The 17,167-nt window shown below is 38.6% G+C and overlaps 1 protein-coding gene across 4 annotated transcripts in view; it reads right to left on the bottom strand.

Moving 5' to 3' along the window:
- Positions 1 to 17,167, bottom strand: part of st3gal4 (ST3 beta-galactoside alpha-2,3-sialyltransferase 4) — a 70,187-nt gene that overhangs the window by 52,786 nt on the left and 234 nt on the right. The window contains exon 1 of one of the 4 annotated variants that reach the window (XM_067419775.1): positions 15,971 to 16,312. The exons of 1 other annotated variant lie outside the window; for it this stretch is intronic. The gene's annotated coding sequence lies outside the window, so the exon portion shown is untranslated. Of the gene's footprint in view, positions 1 to 7,839; positions 7,859 to 15,970; positions 16,313 to 17,167 lie in introns of those variants that run through there. 2 more of the 4 variants (XM_067419779.1, XM_067419778.1) reach the window with 2 other exon arrangements.

Here is a 17,167-nt window from a genome sequence, read left to right as displayed (position 1 = left end):
GTCTGACGTGGCAGTCAAAGGAACTGAGATTGTGCATGTATATAGCAGGGGCGTGCAGACCATATAAGCTCTGAATGCTCTGTGCACTCAATCCACTTCAGAGAATGAGTTTGTGGACCCGCTAATTAATATTAATCCTAAATGACTGTAAAATGCCTGTAACAACGACGAATGTAAATTTCTTCAAATCTGTGTCAGTTGCGGAGTGTTTCGGGTACGTGCTTCCACAACCGTTGTTATGCATCGTCATATTTGTTCCACGTTCTCATTGCTTTGCTGATAAATGTGGGATTTTAATGCGCAGGGAAAGCTGTCCATGAATTGCTCGGCCAAGCAGAAAAAGTGCTGTTGCTGCCAGATCTCGAGCACAGAAATTCACGTTGTGTTTGATACAAAACTAAGCAAAGAAAAATGTCATAACTGAAACTATTTTTACAGCATTTCACTCTCTCCATAAGGAAATGCATTTGTTTGACGAAGCTATCCAATGTTGTTAATCAATAGTATGCGTTTGTTATCAGTTCATCGATTTTTAATTCATCAATTCAAAGTTTGATTTCAATTCAAAGAAAGATAAGACAATTCTTCACCGATTTAAATGAACAACCATCTGAAACTCACTAACAGTATGATATTATCAATAAACACAACATAAAATTATGCAGCAACTTTTCTGACCCTGCAATGACCATGAAACCAACCCAAAAAAACTCCTTTAAAGAGCATCTAAATAAGCAGAAATGTATTTAAATTCATTTATCTGCAGTTTAACAATATAGTTTAAGTAAATACATGAGAGAAAGCATCAAAAATAACTACCTGATTGAAAATAGAATCCAATAATCTTCTTGATAGGCTCACGGTTTACCCTATTTAACCTTGGCTCTGCGTCCAGACACATTCAACAGTAAGAGTTAAGTTATGTGTCCCAGCATGCTCAGCATTAAAGACCCCTCTCTGAAACACGCCATTCAAAGTGAAAAATAATTAACACGTTTGACCTTAACAAGCAAACACATCCTTCAATATGCAAGATTGCATGAAAACAAGATTTTTTTTTTCTTACCCCATTGGCAGATTATTTTGCTTAATTTTGAGTATTTTTTTTCCCCAAAACAAGACAATAATTTTTTACATGTCTAGTAAATGTTTCTTAATGCAATAATTTTTAGATATTTAGACTTGAAACAAGACAAAAATACTAAGTAAGAATGCTTCTTTTTTTTTTTTTTTTTTGCAGTGCAGTCTTTACTAACATGGAAGTTCCCCATCCTTCCTCCCCTTCTCTGGAACCTCTGGAGTTAACTTTACTTTTAGTTTAACTTCAACTTAACTTTTTTTTTTACTGTTCCTGTGGTGTTGAGCAACTACAATTACTGTCAATCCTATACTTTTATATTATAATTTATTTAAAGTGAATAAATTGTAATGAAAAATAAATAAAGTAAAATAGGCTAGCTAAAGTAAATTGTAAGTGGAAGTGGAATCGTAATTATGTCAGTTCATTGAATATTTAAAATATTATGTTAAAAATACACATTGGTTGGCCAATTCATGAGCATACATCAGCATTTACACATGTTTAGGGAAATAGGGCATTATTAATATACCATGTAAGCTGCTATGTGCTAGAAATGGGTAAACCACTATCTGCCCATCTGCCCGTGGGGCGGGCCGCACCGCCGCGCCAGGCAGTGTCCCACATTGTCCCCCCGAAACATACTCTTTGTCCCCCCTTGGGCTTATTAGCAGGTGGTCACCCTATCTGCTAATGTTACACAAACCATGTCTCAGAGTAAGACAGCTGCCTTGAAAATTAGTATGTTTTGAACATCATAGAAAGCTAGTATGGAAAGTTCACGCCTCGTACAGTGCGCAAATATTCACACAAAATTATGTCAAAATGCCTGTTTTGCAGATTATCATCGTAAAAACATAGTTGGTTATATCTTAAGTGAATTTAACACGAGATTACAAATTTAAAGACTCTTGGGAGATATGAAGGATGCAACACTACTCTATAGATACTCAAGATTAACTGTGTGTTATGTACACTATAAAAACAAGTTCTTAAAATTCATATCTTAGTTTATTTTCCTTAGTAATTATCATTTGAGTCCATTAATTAATGAACTGATGTGTTGATGTCATAGGCAAATAATGCACTTGAAAACTTTTAAACATTTAAACTAATAACCGTTCCTACTCACCCAGCTGAATGAAACTAAAGATTCAGCATCAATCTCATCTCCAAATCATTACGGCTAACCCCATCACCTCTGTGGGCCGCTCAAGCCTTCATTCTGTGCCCGCTTCTCATGTATAAAACACAGAGGTGCATTCAAGGTGCTTCTAATGAGCTCCACATGCTGCAGGGCCGGGAGGCCACGATCCCCACACAACCTCTAAAACAATGGTAGTCTGTTTGGCCAACGGAGAGCAAACAGAAAAAAGGGTGGTGGTAGGTTAGTGGTAAAGGCACTGGGCTGGCAAATTATTTTATATTTAACACCAGGTAAGAGCACCGGGAGAGGACTGCCTTATCCTCTATGCACTTAACCTGGCTATATTGATATTATGTGTGCGTGTGTGTGTGATGGGTAGGTTTAGGGGTAGGAGCAGTGTAGGGGGATAGAAAATACGGTTTGTACTGAATAAAAACCATTACGCCTATGGAATGTCACCATATGTCACAAAAACAAACGTGTGTGTGTGTTCAATACATTGTAATTTAGTGGTAAAATATATTAGTTTCCAAAATTGTCGATGTGAGAGTCAAGGCATGAAAGTGCACCTTCACTTCAATTTGACTTTAAACAGAGTAATAAGCTTGATGGACAGAGAGAGAGAAAAAAAAAAAAACCTTTCCGGGAACAAACACGTCACAATATTCCTCATCTAAATAATTAATATGCAGAAAAAAGGGGCGGGGCGGAGCAGGGCCTGCTTGAGTTAATTAGTAGTGTGTTGATACTCATGGTTAAGGGGTTGGACATTTCCCAAACATGCCCAAACGCTTGTCCAATCACAACACACTGCTCTAGTCGACCAATCAGAGCACATCGTGCTTTTCAGAAGTACGGGCTTCATAGAGACGTCATATCGTAGTGAAATGTCATATCGTAGTTATTCATCTGCATTTTATGCAACATGTACTCACTCCCAACTCATCACATATTAATTCTTGGTTAAGACGATCTTGATATCTATTTTCTACGTGCAGTTACTCCATTTATGAGTATGGCGCTTTCCGCGCTTGCGCAGACTAAAGCCAGAACGTGCGAATGTCACAGTCAGACAGTCGGACGTAGTGGTGTACAAGAGGTAAAAACGATATAAATACTGTTGGTTTTCTCACACAAAGCGCTCGTTTCGTGTCTTAGGCCGTCAGTGTGTACTTACGATGGGGGATTGTTTCATTTGGACTTCTCTGTGTGTGCTCTTTGAGGTGGTGACCATAGACCGGCATTATGTGAGGCACAGACAAGAACGGTTTGACATAAAATGATCAAAATTGAAACTACTGGGGAAACAAATACTCCTACATCTTGGATGCCCATGATGTAAGCTAAAACATATCCAAATTTAATTTCAAAGTGAACTATCCTTTTAAACTACTTACATTTAAACACCACACCTACGTTTGCCTGTATATCTGGCGGTGGTGCCGTTTTTCATATAATATAAATATAAATATATGACGGTTTGCCCCTCATGCACACTCCGAAATCCTGTGAAAGAAGGACGCATTCGAAGGCCGCATTTCGAGTGTCCTACTCACTTTTTTTAAAAAATGAGACGGCCTCATGATGCATGCAGCCTTCAAATTCAACCTCCGGATGACGCAGCTTTCTAAAATGCCACAGCTATTTTTACATGTTGGTCTGTCTGTATTTTGTTTTCCTATGTACTTCCTGTTTTAAGTTTAGTCACATGTTCCTTTGTTCTTAGTTTCCCGCCACTGTTTAGTCCCCTCGTTAATTAAGTTCTGTCAGCTGTGTGACCGCTCCCCTTTGTTAGTTCAGTTATCAGTGTGTGTATTTAAGTTCCTCGTGTTCAGCCCTTCGTTGTCCGGTCTTTATGTTAGTAATGTTATCTTGATGTTAATGTTACATCAAAGTGTTAGATGTTCTGTTTGAAGTCTGTCTTGAATAAAACCCCATTTAGCTTGGAAGTCTTGCATCTCTCCTTCTCTGCTTCATCTGACACACGTAACAGACGTCAGCGCCATAGTCGGACCTCCGGAGGCTTCACTTTCTTCAGCGGAAACGAATGAAGTCACGTCGTCCGTATTTTTTTACGGCCTATGTATCAGACTTTGTATTCTGACTAGAATCTGAGTATGACGACGTCAGGCTAGTGAAATTTACCTGTCTGTCAAAAAATGACCAAAGCATCAATATGTGATGAGTTGAGTGTGGAAAGTGTTATGCCTGGTTCAGACTACACGATATTAGCCTGAATTTGGCATGATCTGTGTGACGTAAGGTGTCGTAGGGTTTCGTAAACGATAATGGACGTCGGGATGCAAGAATCGATCGTTTCATCTCGTATAGTGTGTCATAGTATACGACAACTGAATCCGTGTCTGCGATAGTTCACGACGTCATGACAGAAAGACTAGCATGTTTAATTATTTTTGCGATCCGTCACGACGGGTTCTGTCACGTGTGACGCTGACCAACCGGAGCACAGACAGTTTCCGTACACAGCTTTCAAACACGGCGAAACGCATGAGAGATGACGGAGCGGCTAACTTTAGATGGAATTATAAAACGGAGGAAAGGTTCGTGGAGCTGTGGCAATAGTATTACTGCCTGTATGATGTGTCATCGACGGACTACCACAACTAGGGGTGCACCGATCCGACTTTTTCAGTCCCCATACCGATACCGATGCCTGGGCTTTGTGTATCTGTCAATACCCGATACCGATCCGATACTATTGTTAAATTAATAATAAACTGTACACCTTCCTTGAAGAGACTAAAGGCACCAGACTTTACTAAATAAAGATAATAAGACAAAATACCAGATGTATGCAAAGTGTTGAATTCTTATTTATTTAAAAAACAATTGTGCATTCAATGTGACATATTTTAAATCTGCATATTAGTGATATTTTACCTTTATAAAGAGCATTTTCCCCTAATCTTATTAAATATAAGCTACGCTTCAGGTTTTATTTTATATTCTTAAATTTGATCAATACATTAAATTTAAATAAGACACTATAGGGATGTTACCAATCAAATTAAATTATTTACCCAGAAAAATTACTACTGCATTAAATGATGTTATGAGATTTGTATTTTTGAATAAACAAAATAAATGTTGAAAAATATAGGAAACTGAACCACCAGTAGGTGAGTCTTAATGAGTGAGTCATCGAGTCATTAATTCAAATGATTCATTCAAACGACTGATTCCTTTAAGAATAAGGCAGTCATTTACGAACAGGTTATTGAATCTTTGATCCAGCCACTGAATCAATCAAAACACGTGAGATGTGTTATGGTTCTGCTGTTTGGAACTTTGTTGCTTGGAATCTTTGTTTGGAACTATTTTCGCAGCTGAAATAGAAAAAAGAGACTCAATATTGCATCTAAAATGTAAGTCACTATAATGTTAATGATTGTTTATGGAGCTGTCATAGGAAATCAGTGACATTTTCAGTCGTGATGGTATTCAGGGAAACAGCACATTTGGTTGTGTGATGTTGTTTAACTGTTTCATATGTTATAAAGATAAAAACGTAACATTTTTAATGTTTACCGCAATTACTATGTGTAAGTGGTGCTTTTTTGATTTCTCCTCAAGATGCGCGAGCGTCAACAGCGCGTTGTTACCGTCAGTTCATTACATTAGCATTATCCACTATCAGTCACTTACACTAAATTAATCCTTTGCATCCTGCAAAGTTAGCTGCTGGGCTGTATTTGTCCACTCCTTTAGTTTTACTGAGCTGCAGGAATGCAACGTGCTCCTTAACATGGTGTTTCTGGATTAAATTGGTAGTATTATTGCCGACAGATGAACTAGTTGGCGTGGCAAGCATAAAATATCTCTACACATCCGACTCTCTGGCTCGCTCCATGTTGCTTCGAGCACGCGACACACGTGAAGCTGACGAATGACATAGGGTTCTGCTGCGATTAAAAAAAACAAAACAAAAAAACACCTGGATCGGCCTGTGGATCTGTTCATTTTTCCGATCCCCGCTTTGTCGTCAGTATCGCGGCCGATATCCGATCCTAATATCGGATCGGTGCACCCCTAACCACAACCACATAAGAAAAATGCTGGGGAACTATAGCGGAAGCCCTTCAGGAACCCGGCGAGTAACGTTACTGGAATGTAAGCTTAAAAGATGTTTTACAAATACGTTGTGGTGGCAAACTTTTAATATTTATATTTAAATTTAATATATTCATTAATAATTTATATTTAAATATTTAATATAAAAAGAAAAAATTTTTACCTCATGTTCTCTTTGGAGGATTGACAGCCCATGTCCTCTTCCAGCAAGCCAGGAACATGTTTTTTGTTGGGTTTTCTTTCTATTTTTGCGCTTTTCTAAACATAAAACAGCCAAAACACGCTGCTTCAGACATTGTTTGTTTACACTCTTGTTTCTTAAAGTCAATGACATCACGCACGTCGTGACAACAAGATGATGATTGGTCGAGTAGCAACGTGTAGTTTGACATGTTTCTAGTCCAGGACACGACAAGATTTTAGGAGTAAAAATCACGTAATCTGACACAGTAACTATCGTAACAGACAAAAATATCTTGTAGTCTGAACCAGACATTACTTGCATGAACGCAATTGGCTAGCATCTGCTCTCATGTATTTAAATAGGGCGATCTGATTGGATATTTGCATAGAGGTGATCTGCGCTGGTGCTTGAAAAATGTTGAAATCTTCAACTTCTGCCGCTTGCAACGCGAGAACCCATAATTCAGTTCGGCAACACATGACGTCATCTAGCCAAAGTAAATGAGAAGCGTTAACTAGGTATGCACCAATACCATTTTTCCAGAACCAAAACGATATTAAACATTTTGAGTGTCGGCCGATACCAATGCAATTTTGTTTAAAATTTCTTTGTATAATTTCTATACCTCAGTGTGTTGAACTGATAATAACACATAACTTCATTATAAAGGAAAACAACAAATAACAAAAATAATCACAATCTTTGACAAACTAGATTAGTGGATAATTCAGCAGCAAAATTACTCTAGAAAAATGATGAGTGCACAATAATTTTACAAAATCTAAACATTTAGAGGGAAAAAAATAAAAAAACAATAAGTGTAGCTCGAAATCTGGTAAAATGTTACACGTTGTTGTAAAAATACATTAATGAAAATCAAGAAGATATATTTATAGAAATAGGGCCTATATACTAAAATGATTCATGTACTTTAAATGTATCTTTCACAGTGCAAAAGTATTAAAAAGTCTCTTTTAACAGTTTAACATTTCTGATACCGTGTGTGAAGAACAATAATCTCTAGTCCAGTGTTGTTATAACAGACACCCGGGATAAAGTTACATGATTTACAGCAAACTCCAGCAAGATAAAGTCAAGTTATGCAATACCATAGACCGTTATCACTCAATCATCTTGGAGAGATGCATCATGCTGACTGTCGTGACCGAACAAGACATGCAGTTTAAAGCTGAATGGAGAACGACTGACAGATACTGAGCGTTGGATCGGTGTTATCGTTAACGCCAATGCCGTGTGTGAATGCAGCGTTAGTCGCATCTGACTTGATGTTAACACAGTTCACCCAACAACAACAAACATAGATAATCATTTTCTCACCCTCAATTTGTTCCAGCCAAACCTGTATGTTTTTCCTTCTTCTGTTTGCTCACCAACAAAAAATCTTCTTATGGGTAAATAATGACAGAATTTTTCATTTTTGTGTCCTTTCTCTTTAACATGCAGCTGCTCAGGATATGCAAAGCTTACTAAATGTCACCGAGAAACAAGAATGGGAAGTTCTCATATCTGGTTAAATTCACGGTCTAAGTAAAACCTTAACTGCCACATTATTATCTCCCAAAACCATTTACAGCCTTTTATCAGCAGGGCCACAAGTACATGGTGTGCTGAATAAATTATTTGCTTGGGTTAAAAGGCTTAGACTTCTGAAATTTGACATCAGGAGCAAAACAAAACCATGTCCGCATGCCTCGTAACCATAACATTACGTGAATGACTATTGCCCAAATCTCTCAAAGTGTGTACTGTAAATGTGTGATTGCAACATTAACTCCTGATCTAAGGCGTAGAAACTGAAACATTTTCATCCACATGACACATGTCAATCAAAATCCCACATGTCTACACATCAACACTTCAGAGGCAGATGTCATCCGAGCAATAATGAGGATTTAAAAGCGTTCTGAGGAGGAACCACCTCAAGCATCCTCACTGCAAACATAGCACTGTGAGACCGCCTTTCTAGACATTGATCAACAACTTCATAATGCGATTTGAAATGCCTTTAATATTGTGAAAGAGCTGCTAATCGTTACTGAATAATTTGAGATGTTCTCTAAATCTTAGCCAGACGATCAGACTGATGCAATCGGTCAAAGGAAGGAAGACGCCTTGTGTAACAAACATTGTGCAAGGTCATGTGAAAAAAGACTTTCTGAAGTAAAAAAATTCCTCGTCTGATATCCACTTATTACGCAAAACATTTATTTTCTTCTTTTTTTTGTAAATATGCGAGATATAATTATAAGCCTAAATAATTAGCCATAATAAGTAAATAACTAGAAAAATAAAGTGCAGTAAAGGGGGAAACTATTTGTGCTACAAACCAGTGAGTTAATTATCCAAGCTTGTTTCCAACACTGAATTAAATATAAATGAATAAAGGTAACTGTGACTTTTTATCTCACAATTATGACTAGTAGACTTGTAGTTTTGAATTGTCACAAATCTGTTTTTTTTAGGGCTGTAACGATACACCAAACCCACGATTCGGTTCGTATCACGATTTTTGACCCACGGTACGATACAAACCTCGATATGGGGGGGACAAAACAGTTTTATTCTGTACAGTATTCTGTAGCCTATTTTGCCGTCAATACCATATATCTGTATGGTCAATAGGCTACTGCCAACGTTTTCTTTGCGGTATCAATAGGCAATATATATTTAACATGAAGTATAGGGCCTCCTGTACATCAATACCAACAGAAGCGCCGCGTCAGACACGCTTCTGGTGTGCAAAGAAAGAGAAAACGCCACGCAGCCGCCCCGCGGATGACACGCAACAGAAACCCCACACTCACACCACGTTGCCAGCCGGTTGGGGAAGCTTCTTGAAACACTTACGGCAAATTGTGTGGGTCTTGTCAACTAGACGATTGCCATCCTTGTTCTCCACCGGGTAGCTGAAATGTTGCCATTCTGCTGACTTAAAAGTTGGACCTGGACAGGAAGGATAATTCTGGGAGTTGGAAGGGTGTGTCGCGATTCTGCCTTCTCACATCGCGATACAGGTTCGTGGATCTGCGTATTGCGATTTCGATTTCATATCGCATATCGTTACAGCCCTAGTTTTTTTGTTTTGTTTTTTTGACTAAATAACAATTTATGAGTTTATATCTCACAATTATAAGAAAAGAAGAATTGTGAGATATAAACTTGCAATTGCAAGAGAAAAAAAAGGTCAGAATAGAAAGATAAAAAGTTTACATTTTATTCCGAGGTAGAAACAAGCTTCCATAGTTTATGAATACCATAATTAATTTAAATCAGAGGCAGACAGTAGTGAAACATTTTTACTTTCTATTTCTAATCAAGTACATTTTTCAAGTGTCTGTACTTTTCAAGTATATATATATATATATACACACACACACATTTTGTGCTTATCCACTATGACTGATAATAATATTATGATTATTATTATTGCTAATAATAATATTATAATATATATGTAATATATATAATAAATATATATAATATTTAACAAAATAAATTATTTGTAATAATAATTGTAATTCAAAATAAATGCATTATTAAAAATAAAAAAATAAGTATTTAAGAATAAATATAATAATAATAATAATAATAATAATAAATTATTATTATTATTATTATTATTATTGTTGTTGTTGTTGTTGTTGTTGTTGTTGTTATTTTACAGATTTTGTTTTTAACTGCAGTTAAAACAGGAAACCACCTGTTAACACGCAGGCAGCCTATGGCTAAAAATCACTAGAAATGTCTAAGGATTAATTATAAAATATTGTATTATTATTATTATTATTATTATTATTATTATTATTATTATTATTATTATTATTATAAAAATCTGTGATATAAATGTAAAAAAAAAAAATCAGGAGGTATGCAAAATCAAGAGAAAAAAAAATCACGAACGCTGGGCATGCATTTGTTTAATTAAAATCCCAGCCTTTACGCTTTCATAAACACACATAAGCCAAATCACGGTTCGATTTTGATTAATCATGCAGCCCTATTGTACTTTTTACTGCATTACGTTTCATATTAAATATAAGTTAATACTTACTCATATTAAAATTGTAAAAGTAATTCAAAGTTTCTCTTGTGTACAAGTAAGAAAGTACTACATTTTTAATGTATTTAAAGGTCCACTATGTAAAAAAAAAAAATCTGTAAAATATCCAAAACCCACTAGGCCAGTGTAATATATTTTGTTCAGTAGAATTCCTACAATACCCCAAATGTTTCCAACTATTTGAAAACATGGCCCAAGAGACTGCGCTCAAACTTGCCGTCATCGAACTACACCTTTGTTTTGAATAGGCGAGCTCTAGCGGACGGAAAATATACATAGTGCAACTTTAAGTATTAATGGTAAAATAAACTTTTATTTATGAAACATAGTGCAGTAAAAAGTATGACATTATGCTTTGGAGTGTTGTGAAGTAAAAGTTTTCCACAGAAAAACACTGATAAAGTACACATGCTTTACATTTATGACAAAAAGAGTTACAAACCTTACATTCATTTGCATTTCTGTCAAACCAGCCTGTTTGTGTCACGGTTCTGTTATGTTTGGACTTTTACTTTGTTTGCTTCAGTCACATGTTTTCTTTGTTCCCACCACTTGTAAGTCCCTATGGTGACTGATTCGGATTCTGATTATTCATTCTGTTCAGCTGTGTCGTTAATTACTCGCAGTGTTATCGGCGTTTAATTCGTCCGTGTGTATGTGCGGTATTCCTGTGTTTGCCTTTTAGATTATCTGCTAAAGATTTACTTTGACATTAATCTTCAATGTCATGTCCCCATGTACAACCACCTGTTGTGACAGTTTGCAAATCACCTTTTACATTTGGCTTGCAAAATGCTAGAGTAAAAAAGAAGAAAAGGAGTAGTGTACCTGCTGAAAACTGAAGCTGGTCTAAGCTGGACTCTGGCTACAAAGTTAGACCGGATGAACAGTTGCTTGGCCCGGCTGTGATTGGGAGAGTAGGCCAGCATAACCCAGGTAAGACCAAAGAACATCTTAGTATGGTTTAATGATGTCTTGGCGGCTGGTTTTAAAGAGGTTTGGAGACCTTTTTTTTGGTGATAGGCCAGTCTGATTAGGCCTGATGAACAAGATTAGGCCTGTTGCGACTGCGTCGACGCTGATAATTAGTCGACATCAACATTTTTAGTCGACTGGGTAGGTTGGGAACAATATGAAATGTTATCAGTAGAACTACCAGTACTTTAAAAATGACAGCACTCTAATAAAAGCAGAATCTCTTCATTTGTGTTGATGTGTGCCAGCAGAAGTGAGGACGTGTGTAACATTTTCTTCCACCGTTCGCTAAACAGAAACACTTTCATTATAAAATAAATTATAAATTATAAAACTGAGACAGATCGTGGCATCAGTTTTGCAGATTATTGGGTCTGAATGGTCAAAAAATATGTACAAATGCACATCCTGGGCTGGCGAGTATTGAGGTTAACACAGTCGGGCATGTCTTTAGTAACGTACTGTAAATCCTCTAATATTGGCCTGTATTCCATTAGCGGCCGGGTCTTAAACATTGGTCGGTCTCGCTGTCACCGAAGGTAAATAAAGGCCGGTCTCTAATAGCGGCCGGGGCTATTATTAGAACCAACGTTTTTCTGGGCAGGCCTCAACATCAGGGGCGTAGCCAGAGGATGGGCAGGCCTCAACATCAGGGGCGTAGCCAGAGGATGGGCAGGCCTCAACATCAGGGGCGTAGCCAGAGGATGGGCAGGCCTCAACATCAGGGGCGTAGCCAGAGGATGGGCAGGCCTCAACATCAGGGGCGTAGCCAGAGGATGGGCAGGCCTCAACATCAGGGGCGTAGCCAGAGGATGGGCAGGCCTCAACATCAGGGGCGTAGCCAGAGGATGGGCAGGCCTCAACATCAGGGGCGTAGCCAGAGGATGGGCAGGCCTCAACATCAGGGGCGTAGCCAGAGGATGGGCAGGCCTCAACATCAGGGGCGTAGCCAGAGGATGGGCAGGCCTCAACATCAGGGGCGTAGCCAGAGGATGGGCAGGCCTCAACATCAGGGGCGTAGCCAGAGGATGGGCAGGCCTCAACATCAGGGGCGTAGCCAGAGGATGGGCAGGCCTCAACATCAGGGGCGTAGCCAGCGGATGGGCAGGCCTCAACATCAGGGGCGTAGCCAGAGGATGGGCAGGCCTAACATCAGGGGCGTAGCCAGAGGATGGGCAGGCCTCAACATCAGGGGCGTAGCCAGCGGACCGGCAGGCCTCAACATCAGGGTGCGTAGCCAGCGGACCAGCAGGCCTCAAAATCAGGGGGCGTAGCCAGCGGACCGGCAGGCCTCAACATCAGGGGCGTAGCCAGCCGACTGGCACGCCTCAACATCAGGGGCGTAGCCAGCGGACAGGCACGCCTCAACATCAGGGGCGTAGCCAGCGGACCGGCACGCCTCAACATCAGGGGCGTAGCCAGCGGACCGGCAGGCCTCAACATCAGGGGCGTAGCCAGCGGACCGGCAGGCCTCAAAATCAGGGGGCGTAGCCAGCGGACCGGCAGGCCTCAACATCAGGGGCGTAGCCAGCCGACTGGCACGCCTCAACATCAGGGGCGTAGCCAGCGGACAGGCAGGCCTCAACATCAGGGGCGTAGCCAGCGGACCGGCACGCCTCAACATCAGGGGCGTAGCCAGCGGACCGGCAGGCCTCAACATCAGGGGCGTAGCCAGCGGACCGGCAGGCCTCAACATCAGGGGCGTAGCCAGAGGATGGGCAGGCCTCAACATCAGGGGCGTAGCCAGCGGACTGGCAGGCCTCAACATCAGGGGCGTAGCCAGCGGACTGGCAGGCCTCAACATCAGGGGCGTAGCCAGCGGACTGGCAGGCCTCAACATCAGGGGCGTAGCCAGCGGACAGGCCTGACGGGCACAAGCCCGCCCACTATGATGACAGGCCCCCTCAGTTTATTATCATAATTACAAAATTATTATAACATCTCAAATACTGGAATAAATAAAAATAGTTTTTTTTACGGTCTTTTTTTTTTTTTTGCATGATGTTTGATTGACAGCTGTGTTAAGGCAATAGGCTCATGCTCGCGCCTGTGACTTCATGAAGTGTGTTTACCTATTCACTTAGCCTGTCATTTGCAGTTGTGTGATAAAGAAACAGCAGTGATACAAAATTCTATAAAATGGACTTTAAAAAAATCGCGTGGAAGAGAACAGGCCGCAAGTAACGTTAAGATTTTTCAATTGCCAGCACAAGGATGACAGACGCGCAGCGGAACATGAGGAGGACGAAGAGGAGCTGTGCAATGATGAACTTGTTGTAGAGGCTGGCGCGAGTGATGAGGAGTTTACAGGGAGAGATGAAGAGGAGGAGGAAACTGAGGAGGACGAGGATTAAACAGAATTGGAGGATTTTTTTATTGATATTTAATATAAAATATACGTTACAAAATAATTTGTACTCTAAAATTAATATGAAATCAAAGCCATATGTCTACTCAATTTGTGTTCCAAATTTGAAGTTGATATCACAAAAATTCTTGTTTCCATTAAATTTTGTTTAGGCGCTGTACCACAACAAGCCACCGGTTGTCATTGAAATTCCATAGATTTTTTTTTTGTTGTTGATTTTTTTAATGCAAATTCCTGTGTCAAATGTATATATTTTTATGCAAATATCACAAAACCGATTGCAAATATAGAACTGTGAGACCTCTCCGACGATATGTTTTGTCAAGATTAGAAAAAGTTTTTATTATAAAGTAGTTCAATAAATATAAAACATGATGACGCCACTTGGGGAGGAGCCGCTAGAATAATTTAGAGCACCGAAACGGTGGTAACCATGGTAACACAAGGTCCGATTTCAAAATGGTTTTCACAGCATGAATCTTGGATTCGTAAGCTTTCGAATGATAAATAGTTTGTTAACATTAAGTAACTACATGTGTTAACTATGGGTTTAGGGTAGGATTACGGGTTGGTTTAGGGTTAGTTGCATGGAAGTGTGCATTATTTAACTACATGTAACATATGTAAAACTGACACAGTAAAATTAGGTTTTACCATAAAGTGTTACCATTCACTATTAGCTAATCATCTACTACCATGTTTTTTTTCTTCTAAGAACTAATATATAATAATGAATGTGAATAATGCATAATTAATGCTAATTAAAGTGAAGATCATGGTGACTCATGGTGGATCCAAATCCATCGTAAGGAATTTCTATTCACAAAAACCTCACAAACATACAATGACTTCAGTCATTACTGGAGTGGTTTTCATTTTAGACTACTCATCCAAAAATGAGTCATTTCTTCTGAAGGATTTGGTAATACTTGGGCCATTACTAGTGGGTTATCATTATCTTCCCTTAATAATTAACTATACAGTAAGCATTATTCACAATCTTTATGAACAGTATACAGTAGATATGTGAGGAGGAGGCATGAAAATAGTAGTTATTAGGCTCATTAACTAATAGTGAACTACCTGATTGGAATAAGCACTAATACTTACTTATTCGTAGTTATCCAGTCTTATCAAGTTATCTAGACTGTGTAGTTACTTATTAATGATGGAACTTTATTTTTAAGTGTAATATGTAAATGACATTACTCTAAACTAAAGCAAAATCACATCACCAACTAACGGTTAGATATTGCAACATATGCCAACAACCCGTTAAAAATATTACATCTTATGTGATATTTGAGATATAAGAGGTCTGTTACAAGTACTCCGTCTCGGAAACAATGTAACATACGTTTTATGATATTAACATACGGTTACCCTGAAATCAAATGAACACCCTGATGTCGAAAACCATGTTAAGAGCAGCTCAAAAACCACATGTATAATTTTTAGTTTCAATTTGAGGCCATGTGGTGGTTATTCGGTAACAGTGAACTACATCAGTGAACTAACCACTATTGCTTACTAATTCGTAGTTTCTAGAGTGTTAATAGTGCGTTACTCATTTGTCCCTGACTGACTTTGCGTAGTTATGGGACATTATTCTTAAGTATAACATGTAAATGACAGACAGTACACTAAATCAAATCAACTTAGACACAACTTCATCGCCAACTAAAAGTTAGATACTACATGAACATCAGCCAACAACGCGCTTAAAATGATAAATTTTAGTTCTACGTGATATATGAGGTCTGTTACAATGTTACTCCGTCCGTTACATCGGAAACAATGTAACATTATATGATTGCAACATTATATTGCACTGGAAACAAATTAACGCACTGATGTTGCTAAGAGAAATGATGTCGAAAACAATGTTAAGAGCAGCTCAAAAATCACATTTATCATTTTATGTTTCAACTCGAGGCCATGGATGTCTCAAAAGTTGAACTGCCTGCAGGGTCTCATCGACATGGAGTAAGGCAGCGCACTAGATTCTGAGATAAACTTACTTGATGAGACATAAATCAACTTACCAGCATGCACGTGTCTAGATATAGTTAAAACGCAATGATAGTCCGTAAAGTGATCGCGGATTGTCCGGATTGTCCCCCCACCCTCTCCCCCAGATCAAGCGGGTAGTACAGTCACATCCTACGGGCAAAGTTGTGGTTTTCAGTGCGCGTGCACGGCGTCTTTGCTCTTCAAATGGGAGGCGCCGTTAGATGACTTCACTGCTCTGAGTGTCTCTTTAAAATGCCTGGGAATGAAATAATCGCTTCTTTAGGCTGCCAAAAACATGAATATCTTTCGCTCGCGGTTTTCGGGAAGCTCCTCCAGTGGGGTCTTCATACATCACTGCACTGCACAGACTGTACCCATGAAGACCATCCGCCGGCGCATGCGCACACGCGGACGACTGGTGTTGGATGTGCAAGAAAGTTGAGTGGTTTTATTAGTGTGATGCTGAAAACGGTACTGGATATATTACATTTTGTGATGGGCACGTTTGTTATTTTATTAATCGCTCTGTTGCTTCATGGATGGATGGATGGATGGATGGATGGATGGATGGATGGATGGATGGATAGATATGGATGGATTTTCATTGTTTTTAATATCTTGTTTTATGTTATAGATATACTAGATATATGATTGACATTTTTTGCTTTAAAAAAAAAAACAAGCAAAATGATCCACCTATGGTGTAACCTTGAAACAAGAAACAAGCTATTTTTCTTTCCCCATTGGCAGATCATTTTGCTTGTTTTTTTTAAACAAAAACTTATTTTTTTTGAGAGAGAGAGAGAGAGAGAGAGAGAGAGAGAGAGAGAGAGAGAGAGAGAGAGAGAGAGAGAGAGAGAGAGAGAGAGAGAGAGACTTTTTGACTTTTACAAACCCTTTTATTTTACATTATTAACAAAAAACAAAAAAAACATGAACACCTAATTCAAATACCATTAATATTACCATTAACACAATGTCATAGGCATTCATTTTACTTATCTAGGATATGTAGATATTTGGACTGGAAACAAGACAAAAATACTACATAACAAAAGCATTTCATTTTTTCTTTTCTTTTCTTTTTTTGTTTTATTTATTTATTTATTTATTTATTTTGCAGTCTAATCAATTTGATATCTTTTAATTTGGACACATTAATAAAATGAACTGTCCAAAGTTCCAAAAGCAGTAAATAAATTAGTTTTTTAATGAGAAAATAAGTTTCA

The sequence above is a fragment of the Pseudorasbora parva genome, chromosome 16 (assembly GCF_024679245.1).
Source record: "Pseudorasbora parva isolate DD20220531a chromosome 16, ASM2467924v1, whole genome shotgun sequence".
Lineage (NCBI taxonomy): Eukaryota > Metazoa > Chordata > Actinopteri > Cypriniformes > Gobionidae > Pseudorasbora > Pseudorasbora parva.
The sequence above is the reverse complement of the archived record's forward strand: the minus strand, read 5'-3'. Positions and strand labels throughout refer to the sequence as shown.